The sequence below is a fragment of the Hyperolius riggenbachi genome, chromosome 2, assembly GCF_040937935.1.
Source record: "Hyperolius riggenbachi isolate aHypRig1 chromosome 2, aHypRig1.pri, whole genome shotgun sequence".
NCBI classification, from domain to species: Eukaryota; Metazoa; Chordata; class Amphibia; order Anura; family Hyperoliidae; genus Hyperolius; species Hyperolius riggenbachi.
In genome coordinates this window covers 102,925,120-102,939,693 of record NC_090647.1, presented here as the reverse complement: position 1 = coordinate 102,939,693, position 14,574 = coordinate 102,925,120, and the positions used below count along the sequence as shown (strand labels likewise).

The following is a 14,574-nucleotide window of genomic DNA, read 5'->3' as shown; positions in this document are numbered from 1 at the left end:
GGCTATCCTGTTCATATATTTGGCATCTGTAAGGTCTGGATCAAACACCTGAAACAAGCATGCAGCAAATCATGTTTGATTTTTGGCAGAAATATCTGATCTGCATGCTTGTTCAGGGTCTATGGCTAAAGGTATTAGAGGTAATGGTTCAGCAGGATAGCCAGGCAACTCGTATTATTTAAAAAAAAAAATTAAAAAAAAATATGGCAGCCTCCATTCCTTCTCGCTTCAGGTTTCCTTTTAAAGCAAATCTGAATCGAAAATAAACTTATGAGAAAATGAATTGTATGTGTAGTAGAGCTAAGAAATAGAACACTAGTAGCAAAGAAAAGAGTCTCTTGTTGTTTTCCAGTACAGGAAGAGTTAAAAAAAAGCCTTCAGTTATCTATGCAAAAGAGCATCGCTGAGCTATTTGACCAACTTGGGTCAAATACAGTCCTGTTTTCTGAAGCACTTAAACAGCCAAGAAACAATGAGAGAGTTCGAGATCAGGTTTTACTGTACGATAGTTCAAAGGGTCGTTATTTCTGCTTTGTTTTATACAACAGCTTAAAAGACAGAGTGTGATTTCTAAACTGCAACTGTGACAGTATGATGCAATGGTATAATAAAAAAAAAAGCTATATAACTGAAAGTAAAAATATAAGACTATTTAATTTACTGCTAATGTTCTATTTATTATCCGTACTACACATGCAATTTGTTATATCATACTTTTTTTTTACTTCAGGTTTGCTTTGAAGCAGAGGGGAAAAAATCACAAGCATTAGAATCTACGTCTAATGAAAATCAGTGATAAAACAGTGTTACGCTACAAAAGGAGAAATAGCATAGTTTCATTCACTTGCATTGGTATTGCCACCTTTATGATGGTAATATCAGTGTAGTACAGTTCAGGCTGCAATATCACAAATTACTACTTTATGAACTTTATGAATACAGAAACACTTAATACATCTTCAGCTTTCTTTCTTACTTTTTTTTTTCTTTTAAATGGAATGCAATCCTACCTCCTGCCTCTCCCATAGCCTTTTTCTTCTTGTTGATTGGATAATTGGTATCTCTTGTCCCTATTGTGCTGAAGTGATCTGGAGCTGTCAGCCTCACACTCTAGCACAATTAGAAGCCATCACCCCCAGCCAATACTGTACATAGCAAGGGGGGCCTTTGGCATAACGTCTTGAGAATTCTCCAGTCTACAACATACATTGTTTCAGTCACACAGGAAACCTAGCTATGCTATGATATTTCCTCCAGTAATTTCCTGTAGCTAATAATGCTCGTTATCTGCCTGACTGAGGTTTCTATAACCTTATTCTCAGAAACCAGAAAAAGAACCATTTTTAGAAACATTAATTCATCAGCAACTCAAGACCTGCTGGCTCATCCCAGCTCTGCTCAACTTCCTGCTCCCTTGAAATCTGATTTATTCAGCAGAGCTCGCTGTGGTTGTTCTGCCGCTGCCTCAGGCTGCAAGAGATCTGCAAGGCTGGGTATAAATTACACATTAGATTCTGTGAAAATCTATCAAAAAGAATGGTGCTGCCTCGACTGTCTGACAGTTGAACAGTGATCAGGAGCCATTCTGTGGGAGATCAGGCAGGGTGTAATCAGCACCAGAAGAAAGCTCCATAGCGATGCAGTGAGCAGTATAATACTTGCAGCTGAGGCGGGAAGTGGGATTTTAGATTGGATCTCAGCTGACCTCTGATCTATCCAGTTAAAGCACACCTGAACTGAGAGGGATATGAAAGCAGACAAATTACCGTATTTTCCGGATTATAAGACACTCCTGACCATAAGATGCACCTAGGTTTAGAGGACAAAAACGGGGAAAAAAATATATACTAAACCTGTTGCATCCATGGTGAAGGGGCATCTTGTGGATTATGCCCCCTTGTACCTCTTGTGTCTCCCTGTGTCCCCCTACTGTGTCCACCTTTGTGTCCCCCTGTGCCCTCCATTTGTCCCCCTCTGCATATGGGCACAGTACAGGGAGTCCCCGTCATTGCTGCGTATTGGAGGTTCGTATTGGCAGGCGTTCACAAGTCAGGAACTCCCTGCATTTGGATTAGGAGATGCAGTGACTCCCCCCCCCCCCCCCCCCACTCACACACACACTTTTGGGGGAGAAAAAAGGGGTCTTAAAGTCCATAAAATACAGTATTTCCTTTTTAAACCATGCAGGTTGCCTAGCAGACCTGCTGAGCCTCTGCCTATTAGCCATAGACCCTGAACAAGACTATCGCTCAGGTGTTTCAGACTGGATTAGCCACATACTTTTCTCAGGTATGTGATCCACATACCACTGCAGCTAAGGAGATCAGCAGGACTGCGATGCAACTAGTAATTTTTTTTTTTTAAGGAACTAAATGTGGCAACCACCACAGTTCAGGTGTATTTTAAACATTATGGCAAGGGGGTAAATTATATCATGAAGAAATTAATCCTATGCCCAGCTTTATACTCCATAGTCAAACATATGTGACCACCTCTTTTACCCCTTCCATGTATTATGAGAGCTTACCAACACAATCTGTTTATTGTATGCAAAATCTGTTCTACCTCACCCTAGACTTGGTAAAATTTACCAATCATTGTCCAATCAAATTATGATGTGGATACGTAGCCCATAATCGCACAATGCCAAGCATCAGCTGGAGCTAAGAAATTACACCACCAGTGGACTCTACCGCAGTAGAAACTTGTTCTCCTTAGTACCAACTGTGAAGTTTGATGGTGGAGAAATAATGAGCTGTTTCTCACGTTTTGGCCTAGGTCCCTTAAGTATTAGTATAGTTATGTTTAAGGGTGCTTTAAATTTGTTAAAATGAAAAGTCAATCAATAATGCAGTGTATGCATCAATGACTTAAGCACAGTTTTAAGATACTGGCATGTAACTTCCATTGTTTTTTTACAGTAAGAAATATTTCATCACTAGCCACACTGCTTTAAATTCAGTGTTTACTGGAGTAACTTCCATTTCTTACTCCACACAGGAAGCAGAGGGGACACCGTATCACATGATCGTTATCAACCAGTCATCGACTTTACAAAACAATTATGTGATTTTGTATAATTTCCCTTCTCTGCATATTTCTATGGTGGAAATTGATAATTGCTGTTCCCTTTAAATAAAATTAAAGCCAACGCTGAGCAAATGTAATTGTTCCAAAGTGATCTTGGGAGCATGTGATACATTGGGATTGAATACTTGTGTGCTCTAGTGTTTATTATCTTGCTAGGTGATACACCTGTGTGCACTGTGTATGTGTGAGACACTGTTGACAGGCAATGAAGCAGAAATATAGGAATCTGGTGGCTTGCTACCCATGGACTGACCCTTGGCCCCTGATTATTTCCCTTCAGAATGTGATCTCATTGCCGCGGCTCTTGTTGCTAGTTTGAATGTTTTTGATCAAAGCCGTCCAAGTTTTAGACAATAATGGTCTTTTATGAAGCTGAAGAGCAGCCCTGCAGTGTTTAGCAGAGAACTGGCCGCTCAGCCATAAAAAGCGCTATGAGGAGAATGTCTCATACTGAAGTCATGATTGTAATGGAAATAATATGTATACCAGTCATCGATTTAAAGAGGGAATTACAATGTGTAGCTTATATGTAAAATATCACCATCAATATGTTAATGCTTAGATATACTGTAAGCTATGCATTTCTTTCAGCAAATGGAGCATTGGCAATGGACTGTGTCCAGCATATTCCCTGGCATGGGATTCTTTTCTTTTTTTCTTCGAACTCAGCTCTGTAACCATGCTACCAGACTCAGCACATAAGCTTCATCGCGAAACTCCTTATGTCCGGCAAATCAGTTTGCATCATAGTTCGACATTCTCTATATATTTTCTCTTATTTTATTAAATTCCGTATAAAAAAAATAAAAGCATATTTAAACTACAAAAATATATAGGCCAGTATAATCTCATACACCTCATCCCACACATTCAGAGCGACACCGGCACACCCCCATACACCCTACTACACATACAAACCCCATCTATGCCTTCATACACCCATACACACAAACTCCTATACCCTCATACCAACCATACCAACCTAACCACTCTCGTTTAGGCAAACATTTACACAATTTACCCAACTCCTTATTACTTCCATTCTGAGTAGGTGTCAATCCCATCTAAGCAGCCCGGTTTTTCCCCCGGCAGACCAACCATAACATGAGAATATGCTTCCTTGGCACCCACCATGAATTCCTACACCCCTATCAACACTTATCATATCCTGTATTGTTAACAATCTGCCTCTACCACTAGTTGCCAACCTGGCATGGGATTCTAATACCATCAATGGCTTACTTGTATTCCATTAGTGCCATTGGGAGGGCCTTTATATGGTATTATACTTCTGTAGTCCATGAACTCCTGTAGTTACTTCTGGAAGCCTCTCTATTCCATTAACACTAGGAACAAGACACTTAACATTTATATCATGCTTTTCTCCTGCGGACTCAAAGCGAATTCGGGGCTGCAGCCACTTAGGGCGCACTCCACGGGCAACCAGGATCATTAGGGAGCCTTGCCCGAAAACTCCTTATTGTTTTACGTACTGGCTTGAGATGGGGTTCGAACTCTGTTCAAAGGCTTTAAGTCCCACATCAAAGGCAGGGCCTTACCAATCCACTAGCCAGCTGGCCACTGTGGAAAAGTGTGAGAAAATCTTCCATGTTTTTACTGCGTGTTGTATTCCATTTGGAGAGATTTTATCTCAATTCCTGTACTAGTAGGTGGAGGCACCCAAAATTGATAAAACAATTAAAAACTGTTTAAAAAGGAGAGGGGATGGTTGGTTTATCTCTCTTGTAAATAAATTAGCCAGTACAGCTCAAAATAAGTTCATAAGGTTTATTGCACACAAATAGGGTTAGACAATGCATTTTGTGGGCATTGCCCACTTCCTTGGGTCAATAGCACCCACAAAAGTGATGTATAGGTGCTAATGAAGACTCAAGCAAATTGAGTACCCTATTTTCTGCCTTATAAGACGCTCCAGAATATAAGACGCACCTAGGTTTAGAGGGCAAAAACCAGGTAAAAAATATATATGTATACTAAACCTGGTGCGTCCATATTCCAGGAGTGTCTTGTACATGTTCTCCCCAAATGGTGTCCTCCTGTGTCCCTTGCGTGCCCTCCTGTGCCCCTTATGTGTCCTCCCATGACCTTTATGTATCCTTCTCTGTTCCTTTTATGTGTCCTCCTGTGTCACCTTCGGTCCCTGGAGCCAAGTGTGCCCACTCTCTCCCCGTGTCTCTGCTTCCCCTGTGCAAGTTTAGAAGAGATTGGGCAGCCGGCTTACATACCGCATGGCTGCAGGGATTGAAGAAGTATGAAAGGCTCATACTGATGACATGATTAGCACAAGCCTTTCACTAGAGCCAGCCATGCACAGGAGGCAGATGTCTACAATTCTTGCAGCCATGTGGCTTGCCCGATCTCTTTTACACTTGTACTGGGGGAGCCGAGACATGGGGAGAGAGCGAGGCAAATAGGGGAGAAGAGCCAGCCACGCACAGGAGACAGATGTCTACAATCCCCTCGGCCATGCGGTATGTAAGCCGGCTGCCCGATCTCTTCTAAACTTGCACAGGGGAAGCAGAGACACGGGGGAGAGAGCAAGGCACGCGGGGGAGCAAGCACACACAGGCATGGAATCGCCGACGTGGTGACAGGTTGGCGGTTCGTATCGGTGGGCGGTGGTGGATTCCCTGCCTTTGCTGTGTAAGATGCAGGGACTTTTCCCGGAGCGTCATTCGGACAGCACCCCTGCTGAGACTTGTCTCCCTCCCTGACTGAGGACAGGAAGCTGAAAAATAAAAATTTGCATAGCAAATAGGCAGCAGCATAAGTAGGGAACAAGTACCTCCATCTTCAGTTCAGTTTCCTGTCCCCGGTCAGGATGCATGGGAGAGTCTCCTCTGGGTGCTATCCAGTCAGGCGGCTGGGGCGGCGTGGGTCAGGACTCCTGTAGAAAGATCGTTCAGTGAACGATAGCGGGTCCTGCAGCGTGTTGGAGGCTACTCCTGAAGAGGCAGCGGCTTTATGGGCGCAGGCGCGCTACACAGGAAGTTCCGGTATTCGAAACCGGAAGTCGTCATGCGTACGCGTCCCGCATGACGTAACCACCCGGAAATGTGCAGACAACCAGCGCACAAGCCAATCAGGCGGCCGGGGCGGCGGAGATCATACACCTGAAGCAAATCAGGTAACCAAATTACTATTTAAAACAGCAAAATGTATCCATTCGTCATTCTGCTCTTTGAATTTGACGATGGAGGACGCTGCAGGTTCTTTCTCTCTGCAGTCTGCAGAGCCAGGCCTAGATCCCTCTCTGGCAAGTAATATTGAAAGTATTTACTTAGCCAGCATATATCTGTGTAGAGGGAATATTGTATCTTACAGTCTTGTCTCTTATTTTTTCTTTAGCCCAAAAGAACTGACAAAGCTGATAAATTGGATAAACTCAATCCTCAGACCAGTCAAGTGGGTGATTGTCTGTATTAATGCATGATATATTTTTTTGCTATGTTACAGATAGGCTAAAAAGGTCTATGTTTGTTTATATTATAGACAAAAAAGGACAAGACTGATAAGAGTGTTCATCAGACCAGTCAAGATAGACATACAAAGAATGAGAGAAAATGTGTTATCTGCAATACTCGTTTTGTAGCCTCTTCAGCAAGAAAATTGTGTCAGGCCTGTACTGAGAAAGTAGTCAAGGATGAATCTCCTGTGTTGATGAAAGGATTTATGGGCTGGATGCGGGCTGAGATGGCATCAGCTATTAAAGAAATTAAAGATTCAGCTATAGCCTCTACCTCTACTTCTATTCCAGCAGTGTCCTCAGCAAATGTCCCACTGATTTCTGAGAATACAGATAATACGGCCTCTGTTAATACCATAGATCCACCTGGGTCCCCGGTATCCTTAATACCCCCTTTGGTTCAAAAAAGGAAAAGAAATAAGGAGGATTCAGAAGCTTCTGAATTATCAGAAGGAGAAATTTCAGAATTAGAAGATATTTCTGCAGAAGAGGATGCAGTTAAATCAGATAATCATCAAAGATTTGCCTTTTGTCCAGAATTAATGAAAAGCCTTTTATCAGAAATGTATGAAACAATGGGTATAAAAGATGAACAAAAATCCTTGACACCGTTAGATGAGATGTATGTTGGTTTGGCGGATCCCCAATTTCAGGTTATTCCGGTCCATTCTTCCTTGAAAGATTTAATTAAGAAGGAATGGAGTAACCCTGAAAAGAGGGCTTTTTGGCCTAGGTCTCTATCTAAGAAATATCCCTTTAGTCCTGAGGATCAGGCTTTTTGGGGTCCTCCGCCCAAATTAGATCCTTCTCTGTCTAGAGTGTCAAGGAAAACTGACTTATTATTCGAAGATTTTGGTAATCTTAGGGATCCCATTGATAAAAAACTGGACAATATTTTACGCAGAGCATGGGAATCATCCTCGCTTACTTTCAAGCCCGCAGTAGCTTCTACAGCTGTGACTCGGTCTCTTAAATCCTGGTTACTAGAAGTACAGACTAAGATTGCAATGGGAGTGCCTAGGAATGATATCCTGAATTACTTTCCTAAATTATTTAATGCAACTAATTATCTTACAGACGCAGCCGATGATACAGTAAAATTAACAGCAAGAACTACTGCTTTGGTAAATTCAGCAAGAAGGGGAGTATGGGTGAAAACGTGGAACGGTGATAATGCATCCAAGTCTAGACTGTGTGGTATACCATGTGAAGGTGCCTTGTTGTTTGGTTCTAAACTCGAGGAGACTCTGGATAGAACCGCGGATAATAAAAAGAACTTTCCAAATAAGAAAAGACCCTATCAACCTAGACGGTCCTTTCGAGGACCCGTCAGGTCTGACCCAGGAGTTAAGCAGACCCAAAACAGGAAAAGATGGGCTCCCTATAGACCACAGAAGTCCAAGACCAATTTTGCTCCCCCTAGTAGATCTGACAAACAATGACGCCAGGATTCCGGTGGGAGGGAGACTGGCTCATTTTTTCGAGTTCTGGCAGATTCACATGACAAATCAGTGGTTACTAAAGATCATACTAGAAGGATACAGGATAGAATTCGATCAACCCCCACCACTAAAATTTCTGGTTACCCCCCTCCCAGTAGATCCAGAACGAGAGATATTTCTTCAACAGGAGATAATGTCCTTATTACAAAAGAGAGTTGTAAGAGAGGTGCCATTATGTCAAAGGGGTTTAGGGTGTTACTCACCGGTATTCCTAGTAAAAAAACCACAGGGAAGCTTCCGCTTCATTCTAAATCTCAAGGTCTTAAACAAATGCATAAAATACAGAAGGTTCAGAATGGACAACATTCACTCTGTTATTCATCTCCTACAGAAAGACTGTTTCCTGGCATCCTTAGACCTCAAGGATGCTTACTGGCACATCCCAATTCATCTCTCATCCCAACAGTATCTGAGATTCGCAGTTCCAATCGGAGGAAAGGTAAGACACTTTCAGTTTTCTGTTTTACCTTTCGGAATATCTTCAGCTCCATGGCTGTTTACTAAAGTAATTGCTGAAGTATTAGCCATCCTAAGATCAAGGTCCATTAATGTGCTTGGATATTTAGACGATTTCTTGTTTTGGGGTCCTTCTCGTGAATTTGTAATTACTCAAAGTCAGATAGCCCTTGAATTCCTCCAAAATTTGGGGTGGCTGGTTAACTGGGAAAAGTCTTCTTTAACACCGAGTCAGTCCATGGAATTTTTAGGGTTCACTATTTCCACTAGAGAGGAAAGGACTTTTTTGCCTGTTAGAAAAATATCTGCAATTACAGACTATATTTTTTCTTTTCAGAAAGCAAGGACAATTTCTCTAAAAAAGGCTATGTCTCTACTAGGACGTTTAACGGCCAGCTTTCCAGCAGTACAATGGAGCCAATTTCATACGAGAATTCTGCAAATATGGATTCTAAAAGCTTGGAACAAGAAGTTGTCAATGCTGGACAAGAAGATATTGATACCCCACTATGTGAAAGTCTCCCTGATGTGGTGGCAGGACCAATCACACATCACAGAAGGTCGTATGTGGAATTATCCGGTTCAGAAAGTGCTGACGACGGATGCCAGTTCCTGGGGATGGGGAGCCCACTTAGATTCCCTGCCAGCCCAGGGTCAATGGTCCAGGACAATGTCTTTGAAGTCATCGAACAGCAGAGAGCTGGAAGCAGTTTATCAGGCATTACAACACTTCAGTACTCCTCTCAGGAATACACATGTAACAGTCAGAACAGACAACAGCTGTGTAGTAGCATATCTGAACAGACAAGGGGGAACAAGGAGTATGACCTTATGGACCCAGACTTTTCGGATCGTTTCTTGGGCAGAAAACAATATCAAATCCTTGACGGCAGTCCACCTGAAAGGCACATCAAATTCCCTGGCAGATTCCTTGAGCCGTTCAAAGTTAGACCAGAACGAATGGTCCCTCAATCATGGGGTTTATCAGCAAATAGTGGATCAATGGGAACATCCGGAGGTGGATCTATTTGCCAGGAGAACGAATATGAAATGTCTAAAGTTTTGTTCCCTATATCCGCAAGACAATCCTTGGAAACTGGATGCATTCTCAATAAACTGGGGATCACATCTGATGTACGCTTTTCCGCCCATACCTCTTTTACCAAAGGTGCTGAAGAAGATCGTTCAGGATCAAGCCGAAGTAATTCTCATCGCTCCACTATGGCTAAAGAGACCTTGGTTCACATTACTTCAAGCTATAGCAGTATCGAAACCGATCATTCTCCCACTTCAAACAGATCTATTGAACCAGGGGAAAATTTTTCACCCGAACCTGAAACTCCTTCACCTCTCAGCATGGAGGCTGAATGGCGCATCTTGAAAGATAAAGGGTTCTCCAATAGGCTCACAGAAACTTTAATTCAAAGTAGGAAGAAGGTCACTCGGCAAATCTATAACAAAGCCTGGAAAGTGTTTAACAGATGGTGTGCGGAAAAATCATTGGAAGTGAATTCATCATCTTCGGTATTGGAATTTCTTCAAAGTGGCTACGAAAAAGGTCTGAGTGCAAGTACGCTTAAGGTACAAGTTTCCGCATTGAGTGTTTTTCTAGAAAGAAAACTAGCTCAAGAAGAGTTTGTTATTCGATTCTTTCAGGCACTAAAGAGACTGAGACCGGTGATAAGACCTAGAATTCCATCTTGGGACCTAAATACAGTTTTACAAGGACTTTGTGAAACTCCTTTTGAGCCGATTGAAAATATATCAGAAAAATATTTATCATTGAAAACAGCCTTCCTTATTGCCATTACTACGGCTAGGAGAATAGGAGAAATTCAAGCACTATCAATAAGAGAACCTTACTGCATAATATCGGATGATAGGATCACGTTACGTCCAGATATTACTTTTTTACCAAAGGTAGTATCCAAATTTCATAGAACTCAAGATATCTTTTTACCCTCATTCTGTCAAGACCCAGCTAATGAGAAAGAAAGAAGGTTACACTGCTTGGATGTAAAGAGATGTCTCATTCAATACTTGGAAATGACAAAACAGTGGAGGAAGTCTGACGCAATATTCGTTCTATTTTCGGGAAAATTCAAGGGGAACAAAGCTTCCAGAGGAACATTATCCAGATGGATAAAACAGACAATTGCTACTGCTTACAAGACTCAAAATAAACAGCTATCTTCCACAATTAAAGCTCACTCGACTAGAGGAGTCTCGGCATCTTGGGCAGAGAGGGCTGGGGCCACTATTGAGCAGATCTGCAGAGCTGCGACTTGGTCCAACCACAACACCTTCGTCAAGCATTATAGGCTGAATATTTTAGCTAGCACAGATTTAAGTTATGGGAGAAAAGTATTACAGGCTGTAGTCCCTCCCTAAGAGAATAATCTTGGTTATCATCTCAGCAGGGGTGCTGTCCGAATGACGCTCCGGGAAAGAACAACTTACCTTCGGTAACGTCTTTTCCGGAAGTCAAGAGGACAGCACCCCTGCAACCCACCCTATTTTTGAGGGTTTATAAGGAATAAAGAATTACATTTTTTCAGCATCAATGGTTGTCCGTGTCTTTTTTATAACTGAAGATGGAGGTACTTGTTCCCTACTTATGCTGCTGCCTATTTGCTATGCAAATTTTTATTTTTCAGCTTCCTGTCCTCAGTCAGGGAGGGAGACAAGTCTCAGCAGGGGTGCTGTCCTCTTGACTTCCGGAAAAGACGTTACCGAAGGTAAGTTGTTCTTTTCTCCCCAATTTTTTTGGGAGAAAAAGCACGTCTTATACCGCAGAAAATATGGCATATCTTGAGTATCTCCTTTTTGTCTATGCGTTCCCTTTGGAAACGAGTTCAGTTGTTATGTTTTGATAGAATTATACAGAAATAAGTTTACTGCAGTAATAAGGTACATTGATAGGACTATTTTCATCTTTTTTTTTTTTACATGCACCGTATGTACTGTATATGTAAAATCGATAAATGACCGTAGTTCTGCTTTGACAGTGCATACTGGCTCCTAGAGTGGACTGCTTGTCCCCTAAATTCTGCATTAATACACAAAAATAGGTAGTCGCCATAGTGGCATAATGTAGAATGCAGAAAATTATTCAGGATACCCACTTTTATGTTAATTTACCTGGTTTCAGCATCAGACACACTTACTGTAACTTTATATTGGTATGTAACCTCAACCTCCCAGTGATGCTGAGCCTAGGCTGTTTAGCTGTATGGAATTCTCCTCCCAGGGCATTCTGGGAGACCAGGTATATGTTGTACTGGCTTCGGAACTCACAGTAAACGAACATTCTGCAGAGATGCACCTGACAGGGATAAAGATTGTCGCCCTCTGTGATTAATTTCTGAATTTAAATCATAGTGAGGAAAGGTTTTACAAGGGCCAAACATGTCTAATTTAATATTGAAAAAAAAATTAAGCGGTTGTATTCATTATATTATGTTCAATACAGTCCCTCTTTAATATGTTCTGGTCTCTTTAATACCAGTGTGGGTTATAACTGCTTACAAATGTTTTGGTATATTAATGTTGAGCTAGGAAGCCTTGCACAAAAGCTCCTACTGTGACTAAGTCTTGTGGAGCAGAGGGGAGCTATGTATAGCCGGTAATGTGGCGCACGGTCTGGCTATTATTCTAGGTTGCCAGGCAACCATGTCACAAAGATGAGCAAATGAAATGTTTGCAAAGTAAGATATATTTATTTCCATATGGAATGCCAGAAGCATGAACAAAAGAGAAAACAACAAAACATGGAAGAAGACATCAACCAGGGATTAAGTTCATATTTAGGGCCTGTAGTGTATCTCATGCAAGCCCATGCAGTATCAAACTCTCTGATGTAAAGCCTGTTTGCCTTCCCAGAAATGTCATTGTACATACAGTGGCTTGCAAAAGTATTCGGCCCCCTTGAAGTTTTCCACATTTTGTCACATTACTGCCACAAACATGAATCAATTTTATTGGAATTCCACGTGAAAGACCAATACAAAGTGGTGTACACGTGAGAAGTGGAGTGAAAGTCATACATGATTCCGAACATTTTTTACAAATCAATAACTGCAAAGTGGGGTGTGCGTAATTATTCAGCCCCCTTTGGTCTGAGTGCAGTCAGTTGCCCATAGACATTGCCTGATGAGTGCTAATGACTAATTAGAGTGCACCTGCGTGTAATCTAATGTCAGTACAAATACAGCTGCTCTGTGATGGCCTCAGAGGTTGTCTAAGAGAATATTGGGAGCGACAACACCATGAAGTCCAAAGAACACACCAGACAGGTCAGGGATAAAGTTATTGAGAAATTTAAAGCAGGCTTAGGCTACAAAAAGATTTCCAAAGCCTTGAACATCCCACGGAGCGCTGTTCAAGCGATCATTGAGAAATGGAAGGAGTATGGCACAACTGTAAACCTACCAAGACAAGGCCGTCCACCTAAACTCACAGGCCGAACAAGGAAAGCGATGATCAGAAATGCAGTCAAGAGGCCCATGGTGACTCTGCACGAGCTGCAGAGATCTACAGCTCAGGTGGGGGAATCTGTCCATAGGACAACTATTAGTCGTGCACTGCACAAAGTTGGCCTTTATGGAAGAGTGGCAAGAAGAAAGGCATTGCTAACAGAAAAGCATAAGAAGTCCTGTTTGCAGTTTGCCACAAGCCATGTGGGAGACACAGCAAAAATGTGGAAGAAGGTGCTCTGGTCAGATGAGACCAAAATGGAACTTTTAGGCCAAAATGCAAAACACTAGGGGCTTGATTCACAAAGCGGTGCTAACCTACTTAGCACGTCTAAAGTCTTTAGACGCGCTAACCAGGGTGCTAAGTAGATTAGGACCGGAGTTCTCAATCAGATCGCGCGCTAACTTTGCGCGCGCAAAGTTTTACGCGCGCTAAATCCCATAGGCTTTAATGGGCACTTCGCGCGGAGAGCTCTGCGCTCCGTGCAGTACGCGCATAAAGTTTTGCGCGCATAAAGTTTTTGCGCGAAAAGCTTGTTTAGACGTGCTAAGGGGGTTTTCACAGGTGTGCTAAGTTAGCACCGCTTTGTGAATCAAGCCCCATGTGTGGCGAAAAACTAACACTGCACATCACTCTAAACACACCATCCCCACTGTCAAATATGGTGGTGGCAGCATCATGCTCTGGGGTGCTTCTCTTCAGCAGGGACAGGGAAGCTGGTTAGAGTTGATGGGAAGATGGATAGAGCCAAATACAGGGCAATCTTGGAAGAAAACCTCTTGGAATCTGCAAAAGACTGGAGATTGGGGCGGAGGTTCACCTTCTAGCAGGACAATGACCCTAAACATAAAGCCAGAGCAACAATGGAATGGTTTAAAACAAAATATATCCATGTGTTAGAATGGCCCAGTCAAAGTCCAGATCTAAATCCAATCGAAAATCTGTGGCAAGATCTGAAAACTGCTGTTCACAAACGCTGTCCATCTAATCTGACTGAGCTGGAGCTGTTTTGCAGAGAAGAATGGGCAAGGATTTCAGTCTCTAGATGTGCAAAGCTGGTAGAGACATATCTTAAAAGACTGGCAGCTGTAATTGCAGGTGGTTCTACAAAGTATTGACTCAGGGGGCTGAATAATTACGCACACCCCACTTTGCAGTTATTTATTTGTAAAGTATGTTTGGAATCATGTATGATTTTTGTTCCACTTCTCACGTGTACAGCACTTTGTATTGGTCTTTCACGTGGAATTCCAATAAAATTGATTCATGTTTGGGCTGTGGAGTCGGAACAAAAATCCTCCGACTCCTCAGTTTAGGATTCCTCCGACTCCTACTCCTCTAATTTGCATATTACAATCTTGTTGATTCAAAGTATGTAACATGAAATTCGTCTCTTAACTGCCAACGCTTAGGAATTTTAAAAGACAACTGAAGTGAGAAGGATATGGAGACTGCCATATTTATTCCCTTTAGTCATAGACTAAAGCTAGTCCTTGGTAAGAGTACTTATAAAAGGTACAGACTGGAACAAAGAACATCTATCAGGCCCTAGGCAATGTAAGT

The 14,574-nt window shown here is 42.1% G+C and overlaps 1 protein-coding gene across 2 annotated transcripts in view; it reads left to right on the top strand.

The window, feature by feature from the left end:
* Nucleotides 1-14,574, top strand: part of CAB39L (calcium binding protein 39 like) — a 166,894-nt gene that overhangs the window by 107,919 nt on the left and 44,401 nt on the right. The window lies entirely within an intron of this gene.